At 41.6% G+C, this 14,162-nt stretch overlaps 1 protein-coding gene across 17 annotated transcripts in view; it reads left to right on the forward strand.

The window, feature by feature from the left end:
• Positions 1–14,162, forward strand: part of NDRG3 (NDRG family member 3) — a 68,996-nt gene that overhangs the window by 21,695 nt on the left and 33,139 nt on the right. The window lies entirely within an intron of this gene.

Genomic DNA, 14,162 nt, shown 5'->3' on the forward strand with positions numbered 1-14,162 from the left:
GTGGGTGGTCTCAGACCTCTCCATTAGTCAGCTAAAACGCATTAGCTGAAATTGCTATGGACAAGGTTCAAAAAGATATCCATGCTTTGGTTCCGTCATGGTGGTTTAAACCAATATGATATTCTTTACAATTGGGTTTGATGCCTGATTATACTACAACTTACCTGGACTAATACGCTCTTTCTTACATCTTGTGGTATGACTGTCCTTCTTCAGAACATTTTATATGTTTTCTGAGGATTTTTTTTAGATACCACAGCTATAACATTGTAATACTGGACATGGGATATGTAATAAAACTACCATTTTCCAAAAGGATATGGCAATGAAGCTTGGAATGGGAGCGAAAAAAACCTAGAGTTGGCGTGAATAAAATCAATACAGAAGTAACTAGGGCTTTCATTTTATGTCTGAGATGCCTGCATCAGCTTAGACTTTGCTTAAAGATTAATTATGAGAGAAATGTGCAAGTAATGTTGCGGAAAGGAAATACTACACCGTGTAAAAGTATTTCATAATTTCTCTCCAGATGAGTGTTGGCAAGCCAGCCTGTCTTTAGAGAAGATATTGTTAGGCTTTTGTAGGGTTAAGGCTGGTGTTATAATCCTTGCTATTTGTCAATGGCATTGGAAAGTTCCTTCTCTGGACAGCATGTGTGAGCAATGGGAGTTGTGACTGCTCAGAGCTGTTCAAATGGGCTGTCAGAAGGAGTTAGTCTTTGATAAAACCTCTAGGGTGTGTTACTTTGTATTGCATATTTTGGGGGAGGGGTTGTAATAGTGGGGTGGAAGGGTATTCTGTATATAATAGGTCAAGCTCTTGATAATTTTTGTGACTGAAGGAAGGAGAGAAGCACCAAGATTTTATGGGCAAGGCTGCCTTGTTTTTCTGCAGCACATAAGTGAGAATAAATAACTTCTTGTTCACAAGAAACTGCAGTGTTTCAGTGCACTGGGGAAGAAGTTCTACAGGACTTGTGAGAGACTGCCTGAAGTAGATGTGGATGTACAGGCAAAGGGCAATTATTGTTAGATGCTCTTCTTTTGCCTTAACCTTTGCTCTTGAACTGAATCAGACTGGATGATGCACTACTCAGATCTTGTGCAGTTCTTCACGTGGTGTTTTTCTGGAAAATACTGAACATTTTTCAGAGTTGGCAATCAGTTTAATATTAAGCCTGCTATTTTGATATATCAACATCTGCCCTGAAAAATATACCAGGAGATTAATTTCTGTTCCAACTATGCCTTTAATGTGACGTATCTGAGTCGACTCCGTATTCATTATAAAACAGTTTTACAAAGGGAATTTTTAAGTAGTTTTGATGTATTAATTTTTATTTTTCTTTTTATTCTGGCCTGTGATATTACCAGGTTAAAAATCTCATTGTTTATACCACTTGCAGCAAGGGAAATTCCCATTGGATAAAAGGAAATTACTTTTGTGATGAGAATGGTATGTAATGCTAGAATCTGCATCCGTAGAGATTTTCAGTCTGTCAGGCCCTGAACAACTGGATCCAGCTTTGAACTTACTCTTTTTTGGAGAGTAATCTCTCCTCCAGAAGTCTCTTCTAGGCTACATGGTTCTGCAATTGCATCCAGGTCCCATAAACAGAAACCTTGCCATATTCCTGCTGTGCTGTCCTTACCTGGAAAGAAGCTGTAAGCAGGCTTCTGAGAAACTTCCTCTTAATTCTTAATTAAGGAATTAGTTTTAGACTTTGGTGTAGTCAGCTTTTCCCTTCACTGTTGCTTTGGTGTGGTACATCCTCATCTCACGCTAATTTCTAGGGAATGAAATCAGGAATTGATCTGCTGTAACCATGTCATTTAAACATGGAGGGGTTAAACATGAAACCCTGTGATGGTTAAACTTTATTCAGGACTTAAATATTAGAATTAAATCATTGTATTGAGATCTTCAGTTAGTTTTGAAAGAAGTAAAATCTTTGTGTTTTAACATCTTCAGGGGTCTGTTTACAATAACTGTGTGTCCTAGTTGACAATTGTCCTTGGGATCATGGATTTCCATCGTAAGATATGTGATGTGAAACTGTCTTAAGCATGTGAATGTTTGCTGTATTTGAAATGCACAAAACTGAATTTCACTTAATAGGAACCACCTTAACTTGCACTGTTATTTCTTAATGAAAACTAAACTTCGAATTGATCTAACCCATGGACTTTGGCATGGAGAAGTTAGGGTGAGGAAAAAAGAAGTTATTGCTTTTACCTGGTAGATACTGCAAGCAGAAGCTATGCAGATCCAGCCTACCTTTCTAAAAACTGCTTATTTTCTTGGTATAAATTGTTTACAGAGTCCAGTTCGCGCAGTAGATAGCTTTAATTTCTGATTTTGATGACTCAGATTTTCAGGAATCGGTGTGGGGGTAAATGAGGAAAGAGAAGGAAAGAAGGATGGAGAAAAAGGGAAACAGAAGTTCTATTGGCATTTTAGTAAGGGAAGGGCTAGGATCTTACACAAGTCTAGGAGGACGTACCTGCTGGACTTTTGCAGATATCAAGCAGTAATGACCAGAGCTTTTGCAGGAAGAGCTAAACTCACAAACAGCCAGAACCAAGAACATCCTCTAGAAATCCGTAGAGAGCAAATTGTGTTCCGGTGAACATGGAACCTGGTGAGTAGGTCAGTTTCCTCCTTAGGCCTAGCTGACAAAATTTAGGAAGGTGTGTTTGGTACAGAGTGCTATCTGCCTTTGGCTTCCAGCTGCTTGCAGAAAAACATTCCTAATTCTATGAAAAACATCACTTGCCTTCTAATGGTATTTTAGGTGTTTGTTTTACGTGCAGTTTTATAACTGACTTCAAACACAAGTCTTTCTTATGAGTGATGTTTGGCTTAAGTAGTTGGTGTTTTGTGTCCTATGTCTCTCTTGTATTCATGCAGATGTTTGCAAACTGGCCCTGGAGGATGCTTACAGTGGCTGAAAGAAAATGTGGTCCATTGCTGCATCACAGAATCACAAACTGGTTTGGATTGGAAGGGACTTCAAATATCTCATTTCAACCCCTGTGCCAGGGGCATGGGCATCTTCCACTAGACCAGGTTGCTCAGAGCCCCATCCAGCCTGGCATTGGGTGCTTCCAGGGTGTTTCTACCCTCTCCGAAATAAGACATTATTATATGTTTTATCAAAAAGCTTCTGTCCATTTCAGAAACTTACAACATGAATGTCCATTCTGATGTGTACTCAGGTATTCATTTATAGCCCTGGTTACTTGTATCCACAGAGCACCATGAAAACTCTACTGAATTTGTAAGTGTATTTCTCTACCCTTTTTTATGTGATTCTCAACTTAGACTGCAGGATTTGGAGGCAGTTCCAGAGGTCACTGCATGTCTGGTCCTCATTACATGAGTTGATTGTAATGTTTATGTGACTGTCTAATAGGCTTCTTCAGCTCACTAAACCAGCAGAGAGCTAACCTGGCAAAAAGTCTGCATTACATCTGCTCATGTTGCAGTCAGTCATGCCAGACATTCCCCAAGGCAGGTTTGGGGTCCTGGCTGCGAGGGGAAGGAGTAAAGGAGAGAGCTTAAGGGTCTGGGTTTTCTTTCAGAGGCTGTAAGGTGAAACTCTAGCTCGTCTCTATGTCCTGAAATAATACCCTACAAACAAGGCAACTCAAATTAGCAAAATTTGAGTTCTGTCATATTCAGTGTGCACTCTATCTAGATGGATTAGATTTATCATACCTTGAAGCTAAGTGCAGACCCCTGCATATCATCTGGTAGTGTCCTGAGCATGTGCATGGTCTGCTCCCTGATTCAGCTGAAGGGCTAACACTGCCCAGATACTTGGTTTCTTACAATCCGACCTCAAATCAAGATACTTGACATATTTAGAAAAAAGGTGGCACACAAGGAGCCTTTTCATGAGTCAGATCACCGATCCAAGTGAAAGGTAGTCCTGGAAAAAACATTTGAGGGAGAGGGAAAGGAGATCTAATTTGCCATGTTACTGTATAATTATCAGCCTGGTACAAGGGAGGAAGAGGAAGGAAGTTCTGTCTGGTATAGGGAGGGAGGACAGGAGCATCCCTTTTATCAGAAACTCACAATTGTATTAAATGAGTAGTGAAATTACCTCTTGAATTGGTCCTGAATTGTCTGTCCTGTATCCATTACTGGTTTTAACTGTGCTAGGTGGAGTTGCCTCTCCTGTCCAGCTGCTTCAGGAGGGACATGCAGTACATCATGACACACACAAGGATGTTTTCTGCTTAGAAGCAAATTCACAGACTGGAAATGATGGAAGGGACAGCTGTGTGGCAGTCGCAATGGGTCTGAAGTAATGGCACTGATACTTAAAAAGAGGTTGTCCTTCAATGACAAAGGCTGGGCCAAAATGAAAAAGCTTGTTCTGGGAAGCTCAAGGAGTAGTACTACATGCATAAGAGGAATATTTCATTAATGAGGAATAAGAGGCAAAAAACATATAATAAAAATCTTACTGTAGCAATTTGTTTTTCATATGTGTTCTTAAAATTTGTGTCAGTCCTGTGAATGCCCCTTTTACAAGCAGTCTGCAGCTAGAGCAGATTAAGATAGTGAAACTGCATCCTGAGACTTATGTCTGTCTTGTATGTACTTCGATATTCATATTAACCATCAACATTTAATATTGAACAATATGTATTTGCTGTGATAAAATTTATGGACTCTCCCTTGTCCACCATGGTGGATAACTTGGAATCGAAGCTGTTGAAGTGTTTTATCAGCTTTTGCCTGGAAGTATGCTACTTTCTGATGGCCAAAATCCATTTTTTCAAGTTTGAGTGAAGAAGAAAAGCTTGGGGTTGCTCTGCAAAGACGCGAGAAGTAATTTAGATGTATATACATAGACAGCACAGTGAAAGGCTCTTTTTTACCTGAATGAGCTGAATCAGAAACATTTGTGTCTTCTTAGCTGCTGAGGAGCAGAACTATTTGTTCTTCCTGAAGTTTGCACATGTCTGTGATGATTTTTAAGTTTGGTTTATCCAGACTGCACATAGATATAGATATATATATATATATATATATATATATATATATATATATATATATATATTACACTGTACATGCCAAGAGATCACCTTCACCAGTGAATACATTACTACGTTGGGTTTAGGTTGTACAATTTATATATTTTGAGTGAACACAAAGTTTAAATAAAAGTTAATACAAACTTTCTCTTATGCATTTGATTTCAATATTTTTCTTCTGTCCCAGTAGCACTCCACACAAACTAATAAATATCAATCAAAATTGCATTAGAAAATATGAAAAAACTTAGGTCTGACTAATTCTTTGTTTAGCCATACAATAACTTAAATAGTGGTTCCTCACAGACAGCAAGAAGGCTCATTTTGGTGTAGTAGTTATATTATGGGATGGTTTGGGTTGAAAGGGCCCTTAAAGGTCCTTTCAACTAGAAAGGTCCACCTTCCACTAGACCAAGTTGTTCCAAGCCTCATCTAACCTGGCCTTAAATCACTGCAATTTAATGTTGAGTAAGCGGTGAAAATGCAACTCTAAGACAAAATGCAAAACCAGCATTAAATTTCAGTAAGTTTTAATGTGGTATTTAATGATTAAAAAAAAAAAGTTCAAATCTCATTTAAACAGGTGACTGATTCACCTTGCTCTGGAACGCTTTATTTTGCTCAATGCAGTATGTATTCACATTTGATTCATTTTTTTTTTTTTTCACCTAAAGTGTGAAAACATAGTCAGAAGCATGGCTGAAATGAAGTAGAAACAAGCTTGAAAACAAAACTGCAGAGGAAGTTGAAGGGTCTGGTTGAAAACAGTCAGATTTCATGATAAGCTGCTTAAGAGCATGTTCCTGCTGAAGACAGCATTTTCCCCACTTGCCTGGTGTCACATGGGCGAGTGTGTGCTGGAGAGCAATTGAGGTCAGCGGCACATAGTGCTGAAGGGTGGGGACACAGGACAGGGAGGAGATGACAAGGAGAATGTGCTGTGGATGCATTGATGGTGACAGTGCTGATGAAAAGCTACACGTGTTTTGGTTTGGACAAACAACTAGCCAAAATCCTCAAGGGCCCTCACCGCTGCCTGGGTGGGACCTCTTGAACTATAGGGCTAGTGGAAGTAGGTGACTCAGTAGATAGGAAAGCATCTTGGAACAGATCTGTTTGAACATGTCCTTCACCATGAAACTGGCAAGAAGAGCTCTATGGTTTAGTCTGACCTATGTGAGCTCTGACCCTGGTTAACAGGGGTGTTGTTTCAGAGTGATGACACTGGGCACAAAAGGACATAGAACATCATGTGAATAACATGACTGATGGTAACAGTCACTGCTCTTTTTTTTTTTTTTTTTTGCCTTGGGGAGAAGAGAAATGCTGCAAAGCTGTTTGAAGGAGATACCACAATTGGAGGAGACTTTTTCAAAGACAATAATTCGCACAATTTTCATCAGAGAAATTTCTCAGTCCAGTTTATATCCTAGGTGTCCCCACTCTAAAACTGCAGACAGACTGTCCTGTATAGGGGAGCTCAGCATAGTTCGTTGTTTTCATGGGCACTGGTCCAGGTGATGTAAAACACTGTAAAGACTTACAGCATTCTTGCTTAATCAGCCCTATAGTTGATGCCTGTTAATTCAGGCGATTGGCAGGGGCAGTGTCCTGCTTGCTGAGCTCACTTACACCCATGGCAGTATGACACTGCTTTTAATTAAATTTGGATTAATCCAGAATTATGGAAGGCTGGGCACAGACCTTTTCCTTACAAAACCATTGTTAAATGTAGGTCTTGTTTAAACACCTTAGAAATTACATGAACCAGCTGACATTTCTGTCCTAAGTGTGACTCAGATTCCAGGGACATAAAATCGTGGTGATTTAGGAAGTTGCTATAGTTTTGCTCAAGTGCCTTAAAGAGCTAGTAATAAACAACATACTTTTGAGACAATATTACTATAGAAGATAATATATAGGCTGGTCTTTATTGGGAGCCTCTAGGGGCAGATAGGGGAAAAATGCCCAGCTCCGCATAGGGTGAATACAGTTTTGTATGTTTAGCAAATTAGCATGACTGACAAGAATCCCCAGTTAGAAACACAGGTAATGAGGTAATTCCTCCCTGGTTCTACCCTTTTCTGAATTCTGCCCTGTCCCCCTCAGATAAGAGCTAAACTTTGTTTATGAAAATGTGTCTTGAAGAGCTGGTTTCAGCCTTGGCTCCTAGAGAGCCTAACTTTGGGCCCCCAGGGCTTGGAGCCTCTAGAATGTGTTTTGTCTTTCTGCCTATCAGGGTAGGGAAAAGTACTGGAGTTAAGTAGGAACTATATAACTATGCAACAATAGTCTCAGAGCTACAAATATGTATGAAGGAAATATAAAAGCAAAAAATCATTTTGGCAACAGGGGAAGCTGGGACTGCACTGCTGAAGCAGAACAGAGTTTCTTTCTGTAGGCACACAGTTTGTCTTGGAGGTGGAGCACCATGTGGCACATTCCCAAAAATACATGAGCTGGAATGCAATGTGAGTAACCTTGGATAGTATTTTGAAACTGAATTTGGGCTCTTTGCCTGTTTCTCTGAAAGTTTACCATGTCAGCCAGCATTTTAGTAAAGAAAACAGAGTAGCCTGTGCAGGTTTTGGGAAGCAGACTACTGTCCAGAGGCTTGCATAGGGCAGAGGAGCAACAGAACAGGAATGCCCAAGGGTCTCAAGGCCCATCCATGAAAATTAGCTGGAATCTATATGCCAAGTCTGTGGTCTGCCCAGCCAGGCTGAGTAGCCCTGCCAGGCAGCTGGTTTTCCCATCTGTGGGAGAGCAGCACAAAAGGCACAAGAAGTAGGAATCCCCTTATAAAGAAAGGGAGAAGTTGCAGTGGAGAGTTACACAGCGCCTGAGCAGCAAACCTGCAGACTTTGGTCCTGGAATGGGTTGCAAATAGTGTGTTTGTTCCCATCTTCCTTTGCATACCTGGGAGCAGCACTTCTACTTTCCATCTTATAAGATGTAGCTGGCTTGTCATAGAGTGGTTCTCAGGAACCTTACCTGGATTGTCATGACTGTGAGTCCCTAGAGAGGAGCTTCTTCAGCTTGCCTCTGTTGTCTGCCAAATGAGTGAGCATATGTTTAGGAACATTTGATGCCATGATTTGTAGCACAGCTTGACAACTGATGGGTGTAATTTTGCCTCTCTGCAGTTAACATACAAAGCAAGGGTGTAAGTGGCTATGAAGGTAACAAATTATAAGCTATAGTCAAATTGAGGTGAAAAACCAAGAATTTTTAGCCTCTGAATGAAAGGTTTTGTTGCACTCAGTTCCTAAATAGTGTGGAGAGATTGTACCTCCATAAGAAAACAGATTTAAGTTCAAGATGCGGCTCTTGCAGCTCTTAACCCTGCAGGAAGCAATTGTGCCAGAGCTTCAATGACCAAAAACCAGAGCCTCAGAACCTACAGATATTGCAGTTCACACTTGGTGGGTCCAGGTCTGTAGTACTCATGCTCTTGACTACTGAACTTTACTCCAGTTTCTTTCTTTGTATATTGAAATTATGGAAATTGAGAGCAGCCTTGTCTTAGAGTAAACATGCAAACACATATTTAAGATCTTATTTATAGGTAGATGGTTTCTTTCTGTTTTTATGTAGTCTTCTGTTTTCTACCCTGATTCTTATCTCTGTGCTTAATGATTCACCACATCTTTCCTGGATTCTTGTCTTACTGGTTTTCAAAGAGCTTAAAATCTACTTCAGCCTTTAGGAAACCTTTGGAAAGGGATGGATAGTTTCAGCTGGGAGATTTGAGTGTATTTATAGTAATATATAAATAGAGACAAGAGGAATACTTGCAAACCAGGTGATACTGGGCCATTTATAGAAAAAACGTATGATTTATACATGAATTGTTTCAGGCAAACCTTTTGCTGTGCTTGTGACCTGTCTTCTACAAAAATCTTTTCAGTGTTATGAATATTTATGATGCTTTGTTGTGGTATTTTAAACTTGCCTTCAGCTTATGAAATGACATGTGTCTCTTTAAGTAACAGGAGAAATGGTGGGAGAAAATTATTTCCTGGGCAGACAAGTCTACAGAGCTTTTATGAGGAGTTTTTAGCATTGTTGGAACAGAGGATAGCCCAGCTCACCAACACCCCACCGTTTCCTTTGCCCTCTGCACTTGGAGATGTGCTCTGCAAAGGTCTCTCTACTACAAAGCATCTTCTTTTGAGAAATTTTTGTGGCCTTTTTTGCTCAAATGTGCCCATTTGCCATGTTTCAAACCAAAACATGTTGCTGTTAGCATAGCAGGGTGCTCAGGTGAAGTTGTGGCAAATAGTCATGTAGAGCTAGTAGATTTTATGCTGTAATGACAAATTACCCTGATTTAATCTAGGGCAATCACATTGAGCTTGCTAAAACCTTGGGAGGAGAAAAGTACGTGTATCTGCCAATGGAATATCCTCTGACCAGATTAAAATGAAGTCCTGAGGCTGTGTCGGCCATATTTTGGGAGAGCTTACTAGTGAGCGGATTGGGAAGAGCTGGTTCAGCAAGCTAAAAAAGCTGCTTACAAACAGTGATGGGGACCCCCTGTGCCTTTTCCTTCAAAAAGCCTTCCAAAAATGTTACAAGCTAGTTGAATAGATATAGAATCAAGATGTTTAGAAAAAAATCCATCCTCTGAGGCTGTGCAGATTTAATCTTTCTGTGTGATTTTGCTCTCAGTTGAGCAGTTCTCAGTGACTTCCTGGCTCACCTCAGTATTTGGTTCCCACTGGAGGGATCCTTCATAGATCTTACTTCTGGGTGAGAATGTGGTTTGAGCTGAGGAGCATTCCAGGCTGACTGTGCTGCAGACTCACTGCAGAGCAAGTCTCTTACTCTTCTGTGAACTTTCCTTCAGAAGTTTTCACAGCTATTTGAACCCAGCTGGTGTTAAGGAAGGTTGTCTCTTCTGTCTCAAGGAAGTTTCACATAGTTCTCAGCACCCAAATCAGCAGCTGTTTTTTGTTGCTACCCAGCTGGTGTTAAGGAAGGGGCAGCACATAGTGCACATTATGACTAACAACAGCTTGCCCTAGAGACTTGCCCTTCCCTTGAGACAGCATTTGGAGCAATAGTGGACTAGGAAGATAAACAATAGATTATTTTCAGAGTTGTTTCAATATTGTTTATTGTATACATTGTAGTTGCATCTAGAGACCCAAGTGTTAAACCAGAATTGATGAGATAAATGCATTTAATAATCCTTGCTTTGAACCTATTAGGTTTTTGGCTACAAGCTCTTCAGAAGAGACAGGAAAGGGAGAAGAGGTGGAGGGATGGCCCTTTATATTAAGAAGGGTTTTTGACTCCATAGGTATTGAAACTAATGAAGATGGAGTTGAATGCCTATGGGTGAGAGTTAAGGGGAGAGCCAACAAGGTTGACATTGTACTGGGAGTCTGTTACCGTCCACCCAACCAGGAGGAAGAGGTGGGCAACTTATTCTACAAGCAGCTGGAGACTGTGTCAGGATCATCAGCCCTTGTTCTTGTGGGTGACTTCAACCTGCCAGACATCTGCTGGGAACTTAATACAGCAGAAAAGAGACAGCCCAGGAAATTTTTAGAGTGCATGGATGATAACTTTTTGTCACAGCTGGTAAGTGAGCCCACCAGGGGAGAGACTATGTTGGATCTGTTGTTCACAAATAGAGATGGGCTGGTGGAAGATGTGGTGATTGGAGGACGACTAGGGCAGAGTGATCATGAAATTATAGAGTTCTCGATAATTGGTGAAATCAGGAGGTACATCAATAAGACTTTTACATTGGACTTCCAGAGGGCAGACTTTGGCCTTTTTAGAAGACTTATTCAGGAAGTTCCTTGGGAAGAAGCCCTTAAAAACAAAGGAGTTCAAGAAAGCTGGGTGCTCTTCAAAACAGAGTTTTTGAGGGCACAGGAACAGACTGTCCCTGTGTGCTGGAAGACCGGTCGACGAGGCAAACGCCCAGCCTGGATAAGCAAGGAGGTTTTGGATGAAATCAGGAATAAAAAGAGGATGTACCGTTTTTGGAAAGAGGGCCAGGTCCCTTGGGAAGTATTTAAGGGGGCTGCTAGAGAATGTAGGAAAAAAATTAGGGAGGCCAAAGCTCAATTTGAACTCCAAATGGCGACTTCTGTAAAGGACAATAAAAAGTGTTTCTATAAATACATTAATGGTAAAAGGAAAGGTAAGGCTAACCTTTGCTCTCTATTGGACAAGGAAGGGAACTTAGTAACTGCTGATGAGGAGAAGGCAGAAGTGCTTAATGCCTTCTTTGCCTCAGTTTTCAGTGGGAAGACGACTTGCCTACAGGACAACTGTCCTCCTGGGCTGGTAGACAAGGAACAGAATAGTCCCCCCATTATCCAAGAGGAGGCAGTCAGGGAACAGCTGAGACGCTTGGATGCTCATAAATCTATGGGCCCAGATGGGATTCATCCCAGGGTGATGAGGGAGCTGGCAGATGAGCTTGCAAAGCCACTCTCCATCATTTACAATCAGTCCTGGCTCACTGGTGAGGTTCCGGAAGATTGGAAACTGGTCAATGTGACACCCATTCACAAAAAGGGTGGGAAGGAGGATCCCAGTAATTATAGATCAGTCAGTCTGACCTCAGTACCTGGCAAGATAATGGAACAGTTAATACTGAGTGTCATCGTGCAGCACCTACAAGATGGCCAGGGTCTCAGGCCCAGCCAGCACGGGTTTAGGAGAGGTAGGTCATGTTTGACCAACCTGATCTCCTTTTATGACCAGGTGACCCGCCTAGTGGATGCAAGAAGGGCTGTGGATGTTGTCTATTTGGACTTTAGCAAGGCTTTTGACCCTGTCTCCCACAGCATACTCCTGGATAAGCTGGCAGCCCGGGGCTTGGATAGGAGCACTCTGCTGGGTTAGGAACTGGCTGAATGGCCGGGCCCAGAGAGTGGTGGTGAATGGTGCTGTATCCAACTGGCGGCCAGTCACCAGTGGTGTTCTTCAGGGGTCTGTGCTGGGACCAGCTCTGTTCAATATTTTCATTGATGATATGGATGAGGGTATTGAATCTTTTGTTTGTAAATTTGCAGATAACACAAAGCTGGGAGCATGTGTTGACCGCTTGGAAGATAGGAGGGCTCTGCAGGAAGATCTGGAATGGTTAGGTCAATGGGCAGAGTCCAACAAAATGAAGTTTAATGAGTCCAAGTGTTGAGTCCTGCACTTTGGCCACAATAACCCCCTGCAGCGTTATAGACTGGGGACAGTGTGGCTGGACAGTGCCCAGGTTGAAAGGGACCTGGGGGTTCTGGTCAGCAGCCAGCTGAACATGAGCCAGCAGTGTGCCCAGGTGGCCAAGAGGGCCAATGGCATTCTGGTCTGTATCAGGAATGGTGTGGCCAGCAGGAGCAGGGAGGCCATTCTTCCCCTGTACTCGGCACTGGTCAGGCCACACCTTGAGTATTGTGTCCAGATCTGGGCCCCTGAGTTTAGGAAGGACGTTGAGATGCTTGAACGTGTTCAGAGAAGGACAACAAAGCTGGTGAAGGGACTGGAAAACAAGCCATATGAAGAACGACTGAGACAGCTTGGGTTGTTTAGCCTAGAGAAAAGGAGACTCAGAGGTGACCTTATCACTCTCTACAACTTCCTAAAGGGTAGTTGTAGACAGCTGGGGGTTGGTCTCTTTCTCCAGGCAGCAACTGACAGAACGAGAGGACACAGTCTTAAGCTTCGTCAGGGGAAATATAGGTTGGATATTAGGAAGAAGTTTTTCACAGAAAGAGTGATTAAATATTGGAATAGTCTGCCCGGGGAGGTGGTGGAGTCACCATCCCTGGATGTGTTTAAAAGGAAACTGGATGTGGCACTTGATACCATGACCTAGTTGAGGTGTTAAGGCTGGGTTGGACTCGATGATCTTGAAGGTCTCTTCCAACCTACACATTCTGTGATTCTGTGATTATCCTTCTCATATAATAAATGATTAACAGTGTAGTGCATGGGTACAAAATGTGTGACTCCCTGACTCCCCGACTCCTCTTCTCCAGACTTTGCACACTTCATGGATGTGCTTGTATTGACAGCAAACAGTGTACCTGGGCAGGCTTGTGCAGGTTGCATCTCAGGCCTCTCTGGGACTTTGTATAGCTCAGGGGAAACCAGAAAAAATATCGCAAGGCTATAGCAAAAGTTTCTTTGAGCAATCTAATGCAGAGCAATTGGTGCTTTGCGGTGTTCTTTGGTCAGCCACAGCTCAGTAGAGAGGGGTTATTATATTGGTGTCCTCCATCTTCGTAGACTCTGGTTTAAGCAGAAATGCAAGGTGTGAACCCAAGACTCATGGAGACTCCCACGTGTATAAAAATGCACAGAGAAAGGTGGCTGGTGTGTGCACAGTTTTCTAATTATTTTGGATAGAGTGGACAACTTCTTTGTCTCTTGGGTAACCCCAAGAATAAGCATGACCTTCTTGCCTGCCACCAGTGGGTGTCTTTTCAAAGGAGCATAAGAGAAAAGATATGTTCTCCGACTAATACGGTGAAGGTGGTCATTCTAGTACCTTGTCACCTTATCTGCAGATAAGATTTGTGATGCTTGTTTGAAATTCCTTTTGTGTCTGTAACCTTGTTTGATGCTGTTTTGGAGAAAACCTGGTAGATGTTGAGCTCTTGATTAGTCCCAGTGTATATGGAAGTTGTAATTCTTTAGTAGAAATATAATAATATATATATAATAATATAATATATTAAATAATATAATATAAATATAATAATATAATAATACCTTAGCAGTATGACACTAATGAGCCTCCCTCTGAGGCTTACAGTGCACTACATAATGGCTCTTACTCTTCTGAATAAAAATTCAGTGTGGAGTAAGGGGGTCATTGCCGGTAAATTAACTGATTTCTTGAAACTCTCACAACTGGTAAAAATAAGTCTGAAAAAGAAAAATAATTGAGTTTCCCAAAGCAAAGGAGCTAAAAGAGACAGATGTTCTTATGGCTGATTTTCAGAGGGAAAGGCATTTTGTTTTAATTTGTTTATTGACAGACTGGCTTCAGCTACACCAGTGTTAGTCCTGGCACAAAGGATGCAGCTTTGTACAGCATTTGGGGTGACGGAGACCCCTCCTCCCCAGTACATGCTTGTGTTG

Source organism: Zosterops lateralis (genome assembly GCF_965231275.1).
Source record: "Zosterops lateralis genome assembly, chromosome: 16".
Lineage (NCBI taxonomy): Eukaryota > Metazoa > Chordata > Aves > Passeriformes > Zosteropidae > Zosterops > Zosterops lateralis.